This window comes from Schistocerca cancellata, chromosome 1 (genome assembly GCF_023864275.1).
Source record: "Schistocerca cancellata isolate TAMUIC-IGC-003103 chromosome 1, iqSchCanc2.1, whole genome shotgun sequence".
Classification (NCBI taxonomy): Eukaryota; Metazoa; Arthropoda; class Insecta; order Orthoptera; family Acrididae; genus Schistocerca; species Schistocerca cancellata.
The window spans coordinates 596,035,858-596,055,974 of record NC_064626.1 but is presented as its reverse complement, the minus strand read 5'-3'; positions in this window follow the sequence as shown (position 1 = coordinate 596,055,974).

Sequence of the window (20,117 nt, the reverse complement as noted above, 5' to 3'; positions counted from 1 at the left end):
ACCTTTCACAAATCACTTACCTCACCAAAAATCTCCGTTACTCGAACTACCGCAATAAGGCGAGCGCCACTACTGCCAGCTAAATAAAAGATTCAAGCTACTGAAGGCACTAACTACTGATAGGTATAGTTAGCAATTGAAAGATGTTAATAGAGAACAAACAATGTATTTACCTTAACAGTCATAATATATATTTTAGTTCATGACATCCAGTGATACAAATTTCAAAACTCCGCCATCTCTCTCCCCACATCCACCACTGCTGGCGGCTCACCTCCAACTGCGCAACGCTACGCGCTGTTCACATCCAGCTGCCGCTTCCCAACACTACAATGGCAGACAACAATGCAAACTAGCCACAGACTACACACAGCACAGCCAGTGATTTTCATACAGAGAGCGCTACGTGGCGGCGGCGTTACCAATATAAGAACCTAAACAGCCTACTTACATAAAGAAAACATAAACAGCATACTTACATAGCCCCCATGCTCCCCACAAAAAATTTTACAAATTGTTTTGGCCAGTGGCCAATAATGATTTGATAAAATTTTTCATAATTACAATAACAAAGATATCAAATGCACACACTTATTTATACAATGTTGGTCAAAAGCTAAAATTTTCTCACAGTCCATAAAGACAGTCCAGATTGTTCATCACAGTAAAATTTCAGTGTTTTTTTCTAAGTCTGAGCAGTAAAAGACAATGCACACGGAAGTAGTGGATTTCCATGCAGTCTTGAAGAAGTAGTGTTGTCCTTCCAACTGAAAGCCAGTGCTGACTCTTGACATGCTGACAGGTAATGGGCCACAACAGAGCAAACCCACAGCAGAGTCATTCGACGTTTTGAAGAAGATTGTTAGGTAGGTCGTCACAGAGCAGACCCATTGTAGTCCTGGTAGAGAATATGGTATTGGTGGGCCACCAGGGGAGCAGACCCACTGCAGTCCTTGTAGAAATAATGGTATTGGTGGGCCATCAAAGATGCAGACCCACTGTAGTCCTTGTAGAGATGGCCAGCAGCCATCTGCTGCGACTGTGCAGGTGCACAATCACCATCGAAGAGTCTTGCAGAGAAGATAGCAAGTCCATAAACCACCACTCGTCCACTCAAGAAATTTTTTGGAATTGTCCTTAGAACCAGCAATGCTGTTATCCAGTCCCTTGCTGAATTATCAACACACGTGCAAACACTAACAGTCCCTACTTCTCACATATTGTCCATATACTATGACCAACAGAAACGTGTGCAGTGTAATGTAACTTACAAGTTACTAATATGATGAACTGGTGTCAATTACAATATTATAACATAAGAATACAATTACAAAGATACAAAATACATCTTTAAAAACATAACAGTACATATAACATTTGTAGTAATACAGGCTTTACAAAAGAATAGAAATAAACATATACATCAGTGTTACAAAATTAATGACATAAGTACATACATAAAGATCAGAATAACTTTTGAAACATCACCTTCACATATGAGCGACAAAACAGAATAAATAATGTCTCAACATCTATACAAAGTAAATAACATAGTATTAATGCCAATTATATTTGAGGATAACAGTATTCCTCATCATAGTGAATGTAGCTTAATATTAAAAGAAGAAAAAATTCTATGAAACTACACAGAGACAGGAAGAAAACAAATACACAAGGGTACACAAACACATAGTGGGATAACGCAAAAGGAAAGGACAGGGTTTATTTTACTGCAGTATTTTGCATGGAGATCTCCCTTGGTTCATCATTATTCCCAAAATTACTATCTAAGCCTGCTTTCTGTATTCTGTTCACATCCTCTTTCAAAATAGTTTTTCTTCACTGTACACCACTTTTTTTTTTTGGCCAAACCATTTTCTTATATCTTCTCAATGCATTTCTTCCAATTCATCATAGTTAGTTTCTTATATAGTCTACCCCATCTTAAGCTAACTTAAAACTACTGAGTTCAGATGCTAAACTAAGGGACGAGGCAATGCAGCAGCATAAAACAATTAACACAAACATCAATGACAAAAAATAGAAATGGCAAAGCAAGCAGCATAAATTACAACTAATATAAGGCAATGAGCAGCAAACAATAAAAATAAATTATTAGTAAAACTGGCTTAACAGAATAATACAAAGTCAAATTCAATAACACTATGCCTGGCAAACAGCAGCAACTTATACCTAAACATGACATAGCTCAAGCAGAGAAAATATTACAGTAAAAACAACAATGCAGATAAGGGAAATGTATATTTACATCTTAATGTCTATGTAATTAAAGTGGTGCACCACAACAACTTATTGTAAAAAAATATTACCATGTACTTGAAAAGAATATTATGTATGCAGTTACTGTTATCAGTCCCTTCTTATTGTTCTTTCCATTCCAAGAGCTCCTTTTTCGAAGAATGTGGATCATAAAATAATTATTTAATAGATCTGTTGACAGAAAGTGTTCACATTAGCAAATGCATCTAAGTTTATTTTATAAAACTAATGCTGCAACACAGCTGGAAACAAGATATTAAACAAAATGAGCAATCTCTCAACTACAAATGTAAAATGTTTCTAATTATTTCATTAGGCATTTTAGTAAATATCATAAATTACGAGCTCCACAGTATGCTTTCAACAAGGAAATGTCAATAGCGAGGACAATGGCCTCCCCTTTCTTTTTTTCTCCACCTAATGGCTTTCTTTTGTCAGACGACTACCTCTCAGCTGGGCACCCAAAACGCATTATGTCAAGGTCACTTACCTTTCTTAAGGAAATATTTACGACAGCAGTTTCTGCTACAGTGACAGTCTCATAAAAATATTTCACAGGTCAAGAATTTGTGTTGCAAATGTGTAGAAACAAAATCTTATGAATATAACAGTGTCCAAAAAATTTTCGCCGGCATTGTGATACATTCACGCATTTACACACATTTCATACCCCTTAAAGTACGATTCTTGGTTTCCAACATCCTTTATCACAAGTCAGAGTCCCTAAACACTACTCATTATTCTTTATCGTTATTCGTCAACACTTCTTCAATATTTCGTCATAACAGATACGTAGCTTAATCAAATAACTCATATAGCATCAGCTTATTGATCATAAACATACCGCAACAGCATAATACACATAGTCATCGTAATAATAACATCATAACACCTCAGTCAACTCTCACAATCGTCGTAGCTTCCTCCAATAATTTCAAAACCTAAAGAAAATTCTCTGCTCATTTCAGTAGTGTCATCTACCTCAAACGTACTTTAAAAATCATGATCTCATACCAAATACATCATTCAAAGCTCTCATAGTATCACAATGGTTCCGAAAAAATATGAACAGTTCACAAAGCACAGACAAAATACAATTTCGTAAGTGTGAAGTTATCCAACGGTGTAATTACGTAAACATGTGTCACTGATGTAATAAAAAAATGTTTATCTCTCAGTTAAATGATCAGATAGCTGTGTAATTTGTGTGTTAGAGAAATATGGTACCGATGTGTAAAGTTGTATAAGCAAATACCATATTAGCTAGGGCTCCTTGTGCTTGCCAAACACATGGTACACAAAGTAAGCGTGTACCCCCCTGAGGATTAATGTAATTAGACCCTCAGGTGTTACAGATTACAAGACTGGAATGAAATGTATTACGGAAAACCTTTGTATCATTGTACTTCAAATATCTTTAAAAATAAATGATTTAAGTACAAAATTAATCACTCAAATACGTGTCCTGTAGCGGTAAATATGCGTCTTGCTGTAAGATCATCTCTGTGGAAGTGTCGTAGTTATTGTCCTCCGAAAGCTAAGTTCTGCAGAAGTCAATGTACTTACCTCATGATAAACAAAAGTGAAATGCTTTGCGTATACATATCTTAGTTATTACGCTTACTGTTGTGATGAAGAAATAACTGTGCTGTAACGTATTGTTGTGCTACGGAAAAGGCTGTCTCGTTGTAGCTATACCACAAAAGTTACTACTAAAACATGTTTTACTTTCCAGAATAATACAGAAAAACTGTGCAGATATGAAACAGAAAGACCGCAAAAGCAACATTGTAAATTGTCACTCATTTGTAGCGTCATGATAAAATCGTGTAGCTGTCACATAAACTAACCACTGTCTCATCTGGTATCTCACAGAAAGTACTTTAAATCCAGAATGTATTTTCAAGTAAACCAAAATGTTGCATTAGAATCTCATTAGCAGTACCAGTATATGTCCTAAGTATGTAAGCCTCATAGTCGTTACGTAATTGAGCAACTAACAAGCAAGAATGTACACACACAGTAACACTGTGTCGTCTGTTCGCAATAACAATGCATTCGTAATTTCTGTTTAAATAAGTTCTCTTGGTTCTTGAGTGGATATTTAACTTCGAAACATAGTTGCATGATAACAGTTTCTAAGTGTGACAATGCATACTAGAAATGTGAAGTGAAACGTTTTATGGCAAAGACAAAGTTAAAAAGCAGATTATCTTTCAATAAATGGTTTCACATGTGAAATGTGGTGTAAACCTTTACTCTTCCTAGTACGCAGAGTTTCGACTTCAACGCAATTATCATGTGGTATACGTCGGTAAAGAATACTGAAATTTTTCTCAAGGTTAGCGTCTATGTTATTTTTCTCTGAGCCAGCGGGCGCACGCGGCAGCCTGCGGTGCGAGTCATTGTCTGTTCCTTTGTTGGCGCGCGTCGTTATTGGGATTTGGAGACCTAACTTCTACAAATTCACTGTGACGAGAATCCCGCCAGTTCTGATGCAGTTCAGGTCTGTCGTTACGATCATATAGTCTGTCGTCATGTCGGTAGATTCCATAGTTTCTTCCTTGTCGGTCACGTGGTGGAGAATTTCTCCCTGAGTAGTAACTGCGCGCTGGACCGTTGCGTCTAAAGTTATTCTGTCTCCCGTTATAATAATTGTACTGGTTGCCAAATTGTCTGTTTCTATGAGTGTCTCTGTCATGTTCATTACTACGGAAATGCGATCTCTCTCTGTAACTATTACTCTGCCAGTGGTTGTCATACGGGTGGTGTCTCTTTTGGTCACGATTTACGTTGTAAGAATAGAATTGTCATGTCCAGTTATTATTTCTGTCGTCACCGAATTGTGACGGATGTGACCTGTAATGATTGTTTTCCTGTTTTCGCATCCCGCGACTGTCTGTGTCAATTTCTAATTCTTGTAAGAGTCCCTGAAAAGCTCCAATGTCGTCTTTGCAACGTCCTGCCAAAAATAATATTTCTTAAATGTTCAGGCAATTTCATTAAGCAAATGCGGATGAGTTCTGAGGGGCTGTATGGGTTTGACAGGTACTGATTCTCGTGCAACTTGTCTTCAAAATATTTCACAAGACTGGAAAATTCAGATTGTTCGAAATGTTTCATCATTATGATGCCATGTTTTACTCGGTCTTGTGTGGCTTGAGACCAATATGCTGAGAGGAACACATGGTAAAATTCTCCTTCACTGTGACAATCGTGAATGACCGATCGCATTCTTACAGCTGGTTCATTCTCCAAGTAGCCACACATAAATTCTAACCTGTGCTCCAATAACCAGTTGGGAGGGAAACAATGAGAGAATTGATGAAGCCACGCTTGTGGATGAATGTCGTTGGCAGAATTCTTAAACGTTTTGAATTTACGTGTAGTAATGAACAGCTTATAGTCAAAATCATCATGTCGGCGAGTCGCATGTCGGTCATTGTTACGTCGTGTCGGCGGTTCCATCTCAAAATTCGGTGCACATTGCCAATTTCTTTCATAACTTCCGAAATGCCCTGTGTTATTATTTTGTGGCTGTTCCATATTTCTATGTCCCTCTTCCCATATTGGAGCGTGAGTGGCCTCTGAAATACGTAATTCTTGTATTACCTGTGTCAGCTGATCTTGTACTTCCCGGATTTCTCTTTGGTGTTGCATATTAAGTTGATTCTGATTTTGTTTGAATTTCCTAATTTGTTCGCACTCTTCTGTGTCAGTGATGACTACAGGTCTTGTGTCATTCAGATCATCATCTACCTTTGTAGATAAGTTAGTGACCTGATCCGAAAGTTCGGCTACTTTCTCCGATAGTGAACACATTTCCTCAGTGTGTCTTTCTACTGTGTCCTTTAAGTCTTCCTGAGTTTTTGCAAGTTGCATAACCGAATCGGTAGATGCAACTGAGTCCATTTTAGCTTGCAAGGTCTCATGATTTTCATGAACAATGGTTTGCAGTTCTTTTATGGCTGCTTCGTGATTCTGTAATGCATTTTCATGCCGCGAAAAAATAGGTTGAAAATGCTCACAAATTTGTGTTTTTACGTCATTACAGACTTTTTGACATTTCGATTCAATGTTATGTAACTCAGTAGTTAAATCCTCACGTGTTTGTTCAAGTGTGGTGTGAAGATTTTGTTCCATTGCATCTAACTGTTGCTGTGTTTGTCTCTGGTGTTGTTCCATTGTGTCTAACTTTTGAAGCTTTTGCTGTGTTTGTCTCTGATTTTGTTCCATTGTGTCTAACTTTTGAAGCTTTTGCTGTGTTTGTCTCTGATGTTGTTCCATTGTGTCTAACTGTTGCTGTGTTTGTTTCTGATTTTGTTCCATTTTTTGCATTAATTGCAATAATAATGTATTAGTGTCTGGAATCTGTTTCTCTATGATTTTTGGCAGTGCATTATCATCGGCAACATTCACATTTTGACAAGCAGAATATGTGTCTTGACTCATTTGAGAAAACGGTGAGGACCCAAAACCTAAGTCTACAGTATTTGCAATATTGTGTTCTGTCATTTCGGATTCCTGAGGCGAGCTGTTGCCGACCGATCGATCGATAATGCTTCCCTGTTCACTAATTGTTTCACCGTCTACGCCATTATTTGCCGCCCGCTCCATTTCCCTATGCACAATTACCAAATTACTACTTGGAACGTCTGTTAATTCACTACACAGTGGTGCTGATAAGCTACGCTCGTCGTCACTATTATTTCTCAGTTTACTTTGGAGCCTAGTGTTACGTTTTTCACACGCCATTATTGTGACAATATTTCACACGATAACACAGAAAAACACAATTTGAAGAGCAAAAATAAGAGAACACATTAACATAGCACTGAAAATAATATCTAGTTAATTGCAAGTGCAGCTGCGAAATACTTGGTGCAAATCTACATGCATGCCACAACTGTTTTACTGTGCAACAATGAAAAACCACAACTACCAAGGAAATTCTCTCTATAATTACGCGCTAGCAATAAACAAACTACAAGAAAAAATCAGAAGATTCCAGTGAGATATCCTGGCAGGGTCGCCATATGAAACGTCCCCTTAGAACAATTATACACGACTGTGCTTAAACTGACATACAATATTTTTAGCGCAACGCAATCTGACTTTCAAAAATCCCTACAAAAGAATGGCCCTGACTAACATTAATCTATACCTTTCACAAATCACCTACCTCACCAAAAATCTCCGTTACTCGAACTACCGCAATAAGGCGAGCGCCACTACCGCCAGCTAAATAAAAGATTCAAACCACTGAAGGCACTAACTACTGATAGGTATAGTTAGCAATTGAAAGATGTTAATAGAGAACAAACAATGTATTTACCTTAACAGTCATAATATATATTTTAGTTCATGACATCCAGTGATACAAATTTCAAAACTCCGCCATCTCTCTCCCCACATCCACCACTGCTGGCGGCTCACCTCCAACTGCGCAACGCTACGCGCTGTTCACATCCAGCTGCCGCTTCCCAACACTACAATGGCAGACAACAATGCAAACTAGCCACAGACTACACACAGCACAGCCAGTGATTTTCATACAGAGAGCGCTACGTGGCGGCGGCGTTACCAATATAAGAACCTAAACAGCCTACTTACATAAAGAAAACATAAACAGCCTACTTACACTGTGTATCTCATATCTGGATGGAACTGGCCTTACTGACGAGGGAACCTCCCCATCGCACCCCCCTCAGATTTAGTTATAAGTTGGCACAGTGGATAGGCCTTGAAAAACCGAACACAGATCAATCGAGAAAACAGGATGAAGTTCTGTGGACCTATGAAAAAAATAAGCAAAATATACAAACTGAGTAGTCCATGTGCAAGATAGGGCACATCAAGGGCTGGGCGAGCTAAGGCGCGTCGTGGTCCCGTGATTAGCGTGAGCAGCTGCCGAACGAGAGGTCCTTGGTTCAAGTCTTCCCTCCAGTGAAAAGTTTTCTTTCTTTATTTTCGCAAAATTATGATCCGTCCGTTCGTTCATTGACGTCTCTGTTCACTGTAATAAGTTTAGTGTCTGTGTTTTGCGACCGCACCGCAAAACCGTGCGATTAGTAGACGAAAGGACGTGCCTCTCCAATGGGAATCGAAAACATTTGATCGCAAGCTCATAGGTCAACCGATTCCTCCACAGGAAAACTTTTCTGATACATTCTATACGACACTGGTGACGGCATGTGCGCCAAATTACAGGAATATGTTGTCGACCCACCCAACTTGTACACTTGGCGAATGGGTAAAAAGATTCTTTTACCTTGCTTGGTTTAAGTTTGCTTGTGGATGTGATAATCACTCCCAAAAAAGTGATGAAAACATAAGAGTTTGTCACATAAACTGCAACAAATGAATGTAACAGTTCCACAGTCCCAGAGTTTTCCCTGTGCTCTGTCAAAACATATGTTTTTAACGTTTTCAAATTTTTCCGTGTGTAGACCGTCAAATCCTGCATATGTCCAAGCATATCTGAACATGCCCTGGAATTTTAGAGAGCGAAGTTGATTATGTGTGAGTGTCTGAACTTTGATAATTGTCTGAAAATAAAAAATTAAACTTTTTCACGCAAGGGAAAACTTGAACAAAGGACCTCTCGTTCCACAGTAGCTCACGCTACCCACGGGACCATGGCGGTCCTGAGCTCATTCTCTCCTTGATGTTTCCTATCTTGCGCTCAGTTTGTATATTTTGCTTGTTTTTTTCATAGTTCCACACAACTTCTTCCTGTTTTCTCGATTTTTCTGTGTTCAGTTTTTCAAGGTCTATCCACTGTGCCAACTTATAACTAAATCTGAGGGGGGTGCGATGGGGAGGTTCCCTTGTGAGTAGTAAACCCTCCACTTAGTCTTATTATTACCCTGGTTAACACTGCGTTCGTCGAGCGGCTAATAATAATTAACAAAAGCTCAGTCCGGCAAAATTATTTAGTTGAGTAGTTTAGTATAGTGATTTTCGAACTAGAATAGCATCACTCACCCTAAAAGGGTACGGTATGGTCAGTTTATAAGAATCCAAATTCAAGACTCCAAAATGATCGACCAACAATGTATCGTTGAGTGACTGCCACAGCCGCAGGAATGTCTGCCGAAAAATAGATACGAAGGCAGCCAAAAAGCTTTAATAATCACCTGGCAAAGCAGGCCCAGCTAGCCGCGCGGTCTAACGCCGGCTTCCCGAGCAGGAAGGCGTACCGGTCCCTGACACAAATCCGCCTGGCGAATTAGTGTCCAGTTCCAGTGTACTGGCTACCCTGTGGATGATGGCGGTTTTCCATCTTCCTCCCTGTCTCAGTTACACTATGTCGGCGTTTGCTGCACAAACACTGTCTCCACGTACACGTACACCACAATTACTTTACCACGCAAACATTCGGTGTTACACTCGTCTGGTATGAGACAATGCCGAGAGGACAGGGGTCCACTGGGGGCCGAACCGCACAATAAACCTCGGTTTTACGTGGGGCGGCGGTGGGGTGGGTGGACTGCTGTGACCTGCTGTGGGGTTGTGAACCACTGCGGGCTACAGCTTGTCGAAGCCTCTCCATCGTTTGTAGGTCCCCGATTCAATATACTATACACTAGACAATCACCTGGATAAAATAGCATTATGTAATTCATTTTTCGATTGTTTTCAGGTCCATGTCTGTAGCGCTGGTGCATACTGAACCCAATGCAGCACATCACCGTAGCATACAGTTGGAGACAAACAATATGCCATAGTTCATTCACAAAGTAGATGTAGGCAGCGCCATTGTGTTATGCCCTCTATTGCGGTGTGCTATGCTTCTGTGATGTGGTGGGTTCAGTATTTATCAGCACTGCAGATGTGGACATGAAAACAACCAAATATTAATTACGTAACTTAATTATTTGAAAACGGTATTTGACCTTTATGAATGCATGCATCTCTCTTTCATTCTCCCTCCCTCTCTCTCTCTCTCTCTCTCTCTCTCTCTCTCTCTCTCTTTGTGTGTGTGTGTGTGTGTGTGTGTGTGTGTGTGTGTGTGTGTGTGTGTGTCTGTGTGTATGTGTGTGTGTGTGAGTGTGAGTGTAAGTGTGTGTTTGTTCCTGTGTTTGTGTTTGATGCATGAGTTAGATGAGATAACAATGTTTGTAAGAAGAATGAAAAAGGTTCATCTAGTTTCTATCCCGACCTCTGCAGATAATTACGAAACTCATACACTGATCCGCAGCGGCATTTCTGTAAACGACAAAGCAGAACCCACTACAACTCAATAGTTTTCCTGCGGGCTCCTCCACGTATTAAGGCAAAGACAATTAGATTAAGTTTGAACATCGACTACCTAACTGCAAATATTCAAAACACTCATTTACTAACGAGTCTTAGTCAAGTCAAACTATCAACCGAAGAAGCTGTTCGCCAATAATCACCAAGAGCTGCTGAAGATATAAGCCCATAGCACTAGCAATTCCGAACAAACCGCCATCATCAAAACCCAAACAGCTAATTGTATCAGCCTGCATGGCATCGTTCAATCTGTCGCATCAAAAATGAAACAAAAGAAACTGTGTTGCGTTAGTGAAAAAAAAGGTGCAAATGACTCTGAGCACTATGGGACTTTACATCTGTGGTCATCAGTCCCCTAGAACTTAGAACTACTTAAACCTAACTAACCTAAGGACATGCCCGAGACAGGATTCTAACCTGCGACCGTAGCAGCAGCGCGATTTCGCACTGAAGCCCCTAGAACCGCTCGGCCACAGCGGTCAGCGATGAATGGTTTATCTGGGGCTTAATCGGAAAATTTGACCACAGCGCAGGTAGCCTCATTATAAATTCGGAATGTCGTTCAGTGTGGAGCTCGAAACGAAGTTGCATATTCTCATACATACTTGTCAACAATGCTACTTTGCTTTAGTCCTATAGAGATAAACGTAATTACTGCCACTGAAAACGTTCATGTGTTGCTAGAAGTCCTTCAAAACCATGTTTATTGATGGAATGAATGTTTCTACTCCCGCCGCCCACCTCTCTTTCTCTAACATACACAAAAGCTAAATTGCGGTCACCTGGGCGCTCAGAGGAATATCCAATCGCTCAATAGAGGCAAATAGCGCTACCTGAAAGATATCCCCTCTCACAAATCGACCGGTAATGGAAGAATACGCTGCCGAGAATTTCATGGCGCGGTACATGCAAGAGATAAAGCAAATGAAAGTTCCGTAGACGTCACGTAAGATGTTTGTTTCGAGTTAAGCGACCACTCGAGGTAAATAGTGGACTGTGCATATCCAGAGCATAAAAAGAATTACATCAGGAGATAGCTATTGATTACAGCACCCATGTGGCCAATAATGTAAACAGCGTAAACGCACACTGATTCTTCGGCAGCAGCCATGCTATTCGTGTAATAATTTTATGCCGGCAGATTGTATTTGGCTGAAAAGAACAAAGTTCTGGGAAATTCAAAACTGCGAGGAGGTGGTACCAGGAAATCGAAAGAAATCCACACAGAGGAAATAGCTCATTTGTGCTAGCAACCATGTTCAAAAAAATCCGAAAAATCTGAAACATGCTTTATTTTGGAAAACATTTAACACTGTCAATATGGCAAAACGCACGGAGTGGCCGAGCGGTTTGAGGCGCCATGTGACGGATTGCGCGGCCCCTCCCACCGGAGGTTCGAATCCTTTCTCGGGCGTGGGTGTGTGTGTTGTTCTTATCATAAGTTAGTTTAAGTATTGTGTAAGTCTCGGGACCGATGACCCTTAGGAATTAACACACGTTTGAACATTTGAATACGGCAATACATTCATTCCAAAAATACGTAAGTTTCAACAGAATTCTGAACCATGTCAAAAAGGTAGTGTCTTGTCGAAAAATACGTAAGGTTCAGATAAATTACAAAACAAGGTGTCATATTAAAAATAGACATATTTCCTGTACTAAAGTTTTTCATATCGTTAAATACGTAATCCTCACCTATAGTAGATAAATTGGCGATATTCATGACAGACACAAGCACACAATACATACAATGTTTACTTCATGAAATTCCAGGTCAAACAGTACTCGTGATTGTCTGTGGTTCGATATCTGTGCTGTGCTTGGTTTAAGGCATAATGGACTCTCAAATCAAACATTTCCACATCTAATTACGCAAAACACATGCATATCAGCAAAATGGATACCTAAAACACAACTGTGCACTCTCAAATTAAGTGCTCAATGTTGTATACATGCTTAAAGTATTACAAAACACATGTGGTTAAAAAATGGAATCCTAAGCCGGTAGTTGAGACTCTATTATATGACCAAAGAAGGCGATGTCGCACACGGACCTGACCAAGCCTACAACCACACAAAATGCATGTTGGATAAAACAGTGTGCTAAGGAGGCTATTCATTGTTACCGTCCTCTCCCTGTTGTTCTCCGTTTCCGTGTTACAATGACAACAGAACGACTGTACTTTTATCCGTTTATTAAATTCGAAACGTCATAGTATTATTCGTCAGATCGGTACTAAAAGCTTACTTTCGATTTTATTAAATTCACTAGCGTTTGATCTGCATATAGCTTCTTGTGTCACGAGCAAGCGACCTTAGAGGTCGTTTATGTTAATGTTTCTTATGCGAGCACAGTCGATTAGTTCTCTGGGCTAAACATGTTATTTACCAGGAATACCAGAGAATGACTAACGAGGGAACGCGTAATTTCATGTACAATAATCCGGTTACATCTCCATTTCTTTCAGGCTTTCTTTCAAGGACACACTGAACAGATAGATGAACAATGTCTAAATAACTAATGCAGGCTGCTTGATGTGTAATCTCTAGTCTTACTTTCAACTACTCCTTCTTTACAAGCCAAAGGACGAATATCTGTGGGTTCTTACCTCAAGGTCACTGAGGTACGATTTAAAATTAAAGGCTGGATTAAAAGTGAATTGTCAATCGCTGAAAGTTGCCTGAACTACAATTTAAAAACCGATCAAGTGACAATTAATAGCATTTCTGTACCATACTGAAATAGCTAAGAGACTGAGAATGTTGACACAAATACATTGAGATGTAAGACAAATGACTGGCTTCATCTCATTAAGAAAAATCAACAAGTAGTGGGTAGCAAGCCTAGCATTTTATTTCGAAATATTGCACTCTTGATAAAGGACCTTCTTAGGCCGAAGGACTGAGAATATTTCTCACAAAAAGACTGACTTAACACGTCAGAGAACTACAAACTGCTGTTTCTCCAATATGATGATGGGGAAGGACGGGGGGGGGGGGGCGTGGGGGGTGGGGGGGGAGGGTTGCCTTCAGTGTCCGCAATGGCCCGCTCGCTCCGTCCCGAAAACAATTACCGCCCTCTAAATTGGATTTGGCGCTCCTTTGTGAGGAGAACAGGCGGCTCGAGGCTCTATTCTGGTGCCCAAGTACTCGATAATTGATTGCTGTCTGCAAGCCTCTCCCTTGGTGTAAAAGTCTATAATCTTTTCAAGATTCTACAACCAAGATTACCAATAGGTTCGCTCTAAACTGTGCACACGCTCGTTACACAGGTACAACAAGGGAAGAGCCTGTTGCTTTCTCGACGCAGCTGACATGAAAACGACGGTTGCCGGTCTCTTGAATAACCGTCTAGAGTATATTGATTTAAGGCTATGGGAGTTTGTTTTATTGTTGCTCCGACTACGGATTCAAAAGAATCTATCAAGTAAAGTAATCCGTTACAAGTGAAACTGTACGTTTATCACGTAGTACGTAATTCTTCAACCTCCCAAAGACTTTGAAATGCATTTTTTCGAAATTGATCAGTAATTACAGGGCTCCAGCAAATATTGTACGAATCCTACACCATAACATGTAGTGTGCTTAGCATATTGACGAGCACAATATCTCACATTGCAAACTAAACTGTTTTCCGGGCGTGACGACTCATGATGGCAACAGATGGCGTCAATTTAGCTAGAACAAAGGGACCATAGCTTGGGGATTGTTCAGGGAGTCCAACGAGTTTTGTGGCAGCAATGACTACTACGCAGCAAGACGAATTATTCTTGAAGAAGACGTTAAGATTTTGAAATACATTATAAGGTAAATAAAAAGCCAAAGAATATCGTAAGTCATTAAAATGTGTAGGAAAAACGTGCCTAATTTTCTGTAATTATAATAATTACCTTCAAGTTACAGTTCCACCAAACAAAAACAGGCTGAGCTATGTGCAGTTCATAGATAACATAGGCTACAATACTGACTTAATGCAGAAGCAAAACAAATGGCAATTTGAAGGCCTCTGTCAGTGGTTACTGATACTGCGAGCAAAGTTAAACAACGCAAAATCAGTTAACAATATGAGCTAGATAACAAAATGTTGAAAATACATAGTTTGCAACACACGAGGCATAGACAAAGTTTTAAAATAAAATATTGTGTAGAACAGTCTTGATTGCATAAAAACACTTGTATTCGTGAGTAGTGACCTGTTGCGAGCCGATGTGGGTCATCTTCCGTCAGTTCAAAAATGATTCAAATGGCTTTGGGCACTATGGGACTTAACATCTGAGGTCATCAGCCCCCTAGAACTTAGAACTACTTAAACCTAACTAACCTAAGGACATCACACACATCCATGCCCGAGGCAGGATTCGAACCTGCGACCATTTTTATGCGATTAAGAACGTACTAAATCATATTTTGTTACTATTTCGTTGCGATCGACGCTGTTACCAATATGTTTCGAAAGATTATCAAAGTTTTAAGAATCACTCGAAGAACCAAAGCGGTATCTTGAAATTCGGGATTAGTCCTTCTCCACATATTCACCTCAAAATCCCACACATTTTTCCCAACAGGGGAGTGGAAAAGATCAGGAGACTAAGAGGGGCGAGCAAAGTATAATATCGCAATCCTCTGCAGGATGAGCTGTTTTGCTGTCGTGTAGCGAAAACGCATAGGGAAAACACTTTCAGGCAGCTTCCCATAGTGCCTCATCTTGACTGTCTCCGTAAGCAACTCAGAAGATTCAGATATTATGTCCCTGTGACGGTTTGCTCCTTACGAGCATAATGTGATATCACCACACTATGGCTGAAACAGCATAGGCAGGTTCAGGAAGGTGTGTGATTGAAATCTGGTGTGCCACGCCAACATAATACTCGTCTTCCAGCTGGGAAAGCATGCAACCTAGACAATTACTTGATTCGTTGCTCTGCAGGTATCCGGTTACACCGCGTCGCCTTTAGGCCCAATTAACACTGAACTCCATTAGCGTGCAGAACAGTCAGTCGAAATGTAAGCCTGACGATCAGAAAATCAAAGTGCATAGATAAGCAATTAATGAATAATTATAAAAGAAAAAAGGATCCCACTGAATTAAACACTAGAGCCTACTGAAAAGTATTGACTCCAAACTTCTCCCTTTTTTTCTGTGAAAACTCTTCAACATTTTCAAACAAAACAAATTTTGTTAAATTCTATATTTTTATTCATGTTGTAACGTGCCGGTGTGTAATGTAACTATCGTTATGAGTGAGACAAAACATAGTCTACTGTAAATGAGACAAAGCGTACTGTAATTGAGTTTCAAATTCTAAAAGTTTGTCCACACATGGAGACTCTCTCGTTCAGCATGACAAAGGCAGACAACACACAAGTGCTGCGACATATGAAGCAATCAGCTGCCTTGTCCACTGTCATCGATCATCCTCCTTACAGAGCCGACTTAGCCCCATCGAAGCTTCATCTGTTTCCAACCCTAAACACCTTCGAGAACTTCACTCTGATAGTGGTGAAGCGCTGCAACCAGAGGTGGGGTTGTGGGTCCGTCAACAACGTCAAACATTCTACAGTGACGGCATCAACAAACTGGTCTCTCGTTGGGAGAAATGTGTTCATCGCCAGGGTGACTATGTTGAGAAATACGAATGTGTACATAATGAATAAAGATGTAAAATGTTAATGAAGTTTGTTTTATTTAAAAGAACTTTAAGACCTTTCTAATAAAACATTCTGTGGTATTGCCTGTCAGTATGTCCTCGTGTAAAACGAGAAAATCCAAGGGAATCAATTGCGATTGAATGTTCTCATTTTGAGAAGATAGAAGGACCGATCTCTTTTACTTGCAAGAAATGTTCAACAGTCTAGATCGCATAAATATTTCGTTTTTCAATTTTCAAGACAACCATTTTAGACAGACTTTACCGTCATCTTCAGATCTTACAATTCTTTTTTTTTTATGGAACGTGTTCATTTTACGTTGGACGTCACACCAGATTGTCACGTGGTTATTTTAGTTATGACAAACCTATTACAATATGCTGACTTTTATCCAAATGACAACTTGGGGTGGAGGTACAACATAAAATGAACACGTTTCACAATTTTTTTAGCAAATTGTGTACGAAATGTGACTATACAATTCCATTACGATTAAAAGTTTGTAAATCATTGATGAAAACAAATAAAACGATTTTCCTTAGTATTTGTTACTGAAGTTCGTTCCACAAATAAGTCGCTAAAGTACTCACCAGCTTCGTATGAAAGGTTCTGTGCGCTCTTACAAACATAATATTATCAAAGTCTGTCACTAATAAAAGTTGCACCGTTCCACATGGAGTCTTTGGAAGTTCACTGAGAGAACTGAAATTTAAGCGATGTCTGAAATGTGCGTAAACTGTGCATTGTTAAGCACGTGCGACATTCTGACCACCCAAAATCCTGCCAATCTTACCAAAAATCCACGAGTGAAATACATCAACGCAATTATTGACATCAGAAAAAAAGTCCTTCAGGATCGTTCTGCCTGCTTATTTAAAGCCTCGGTCTAGTGAACTACTGCTGTATACAATACACAAGCTTCCCTCTGTCACAGTGTTACAATATTTGCAGTTTTTTCGTACCTTACTTAATTTACACACACACACACATACATTAATTATTTCTTACGTATCTACATCACATTCACTATTACTGAAATAGTTGTGTGTTAAACAAAAATTGTACGAACTGCACTTGTACTGAGAGAATGCCCCTGCTCATGTGAAATGTATGACTTCTGTGTAATGTGGCAGTACCATACTGCTCAAACGTAGCACTCTTTAAATTAATAATTGTAACAAATTCTATTTACGCTAATAATTACTGCATTTTGGGAGGGGTCATCAGTCTTCTGGCTGGTTTGATGCGGTCCGCCACGAATTCCTCTCTTGCGCCAACCTCTTCATCTCAGAGTAGCACTTGCAACCTACGTCCTCAATTATTTGCTGGATGTATTCAAATATGTGTCTTCCTCTTCAATTTTTGCCCTCTATAGCTCCCTCTAGTACCATGGAAGTCATTCACTCATGTCTTAACAGATGTCCTATCATCCTGCCCCTTCTGCTTATCAGGGTTTTCCACATATTCCTTTCCTCTCCGATTCTGCGCAGAACTTTCTCGTTCCTTACCTTATCAGTCCTTCCATTTTTCAACATTCGTCTATAGCACCACGTCTCAAATGTTTCGATTCTCTTCTGTTTCGGTTTTCCCACTGTCCACGTTTCACTACCATAACAATGCTGTACTCCAGACGTACATTGTCAGAAATTTCTTCCTCAAATTAAGACCGATATTTGATATTAGTAGATTTCTCTTCGCCAGGAATGCCCTTTATGACATTGCTAGTCTCCTTTCTCCGTCCGTCATTGGTTATTTTACTGCCTCGGTAGCAGAAGTCCTCAATGTCATCGATTTCGTGACCACCGATCCTGATATTAACTTTGTCCCTGTACTCATTTCTACTACTTCTCATTATTTTCGTCTTTCTTCGATTTACTCTCGACCTATACTCTGTACTCGTTAGATTGTTCATTCCATTCAGCAGATCATGTAATTCTTCTTCACTTTCAGTCAGGACAGCAATGTCATCAGCGATTCGTATCACTGATATCATTTCATCTTGAATTTTAATTCCTTTCCTGAATCTTCTTTTGTTTCTATCATCTCTGTCTTAGACTCTTTCTAATCCAAACGTTTCGTTCTTGGTGGTCCACTCTTATAATTCTCTCTTGGCTATTTTCCATATTGTATGCAAGCCGTCTCCCCCTCCCTTGCAAACGGAGATACCTGCTGCCAATAGTATGTGTACTTGTGGAAAACTCTTATTTTGCGAAATGTTTCAGTAACAATAAGTAATTTTTGTACGATAAATTATATATGTATTAATTGCGTCTCCAGTCTGTCTCACGGTGTACTGATAATATTTCATTGGTGTGCCATACGTTCATTAAAGTGTCTGTAAATAGCTGTAACTTTGCTATGAATAATAAATGTTTAATCAGTAAAAGTTCTTAAATAATAATTCGTACGATTTTGACCATACTTTTGCTGCAATGTTGACCTTCTGCCGATTTTATGGTCTCAGCAAATTCTCTGCAGCACATTTCAAGAGTTTATGTGAATGCCTAGTAGTCTCAGTCATACATTTCAGTCGTCGGTCCATGATGGCTTCCATTCCTCGCTGACGCGAACCTTACAGGCCAAGCAGTCACCTAGAAGTCCCTGTTGCCACTCAATGGCTGGTCGTTTGCCACCTCAGGTCCCACACCCCTTTGCCACGACACACAACAACTCCCTAGACAAACCGTATATGGTAATCCGTCTGCTCTTGAATAATTCGGCCCAGCCGCTCTTAATGTCATAAACATCACCTTGCTGTACGATGGCTGGGTCTTGGACATTTTTAAAGATTATGAACCCACAAGTTGACATTGCTTGCTATTCTCCTTTGTCTCAGAGTCATACTGACAACGTCATAATTGGTCCAGGCGATTAGATGGCTGAAGACGTTATCGGGATTGACCTGACGCAGCTGTAGCATTTCCACTGTTGCCTTTGTTGGCGGGCTTTTTTAATGTTTGATGGTCTAACATTTCGTTCTTCGTCATTCAGAATTGTTTAAAAACGTGAAGTGAACCACCTAATGAATGTGTGGTATGATGGTGCATTGTAGCCATATACGTCCATCACCTCGGCAGTGATTTCTGCAGCGCTGTTCTCCTTAAAATTCGGGAAGCGAATTGCAGCACGATGATGCACCGTGTTGGTGCAGCCCATTGATTAATGCTCATGACATTTTACGATACCGTAGGGCGGGGATATCGATATGTAGCAGGGCTGCGGACACGTACCTGCAAATAAAACCAATTAACTATGTAATAAAAACCTTCCTTCGTGATGGAATGCTACAACGCGGTCGTATGATAAGATGAAACTGTAGATTAGTTAACCTCCGACTGCTACGATGGCCTTCTACTTCTTTATTGGACTGTCGAATTCGAGACTAAAGCCCCATCTTCAGGTGTACTGTTCAGATTCATTTTTTCCAAATAAACATACAAACAGTGCATACACAAACGGCAGTACTTCTAGATTATGAGTTGCAAGTTAGTAGGCCTCAACCGGTCGTAAGAGAAGATTAATATTCTCATGCTCAAGTCAAAGTATGCATAAAATTACGTTTACATACAGTCAAGGGAGAAAACGTTAATACAATAATATTTTCTGACTTACGCATTTTACGTGTCGTCACATAATGCTGGCAACTAGTTTACATTTGAAGTGAAAGCCCTTTACAGTGGAAGTGTGTATAGCACATTCTACTACAACAACAGTACAGCAATGTACTACCCAGTCTACAGTTGAAGCAGCCGCCATTAGTCAGAGCTGCAGTCATGGCACTGCTGACACTGAATCCAAGATGGCACCAACAGGAAAGTCAGTAATGTGAGAAAATTAAAAACGCAAGATGGCTGTGGTAGGAAATTTAAAAAGCCTAGATTGTACTGTCGGAAAATTTAAAAAAAATACGAAATGGCAGAACTAAGTAT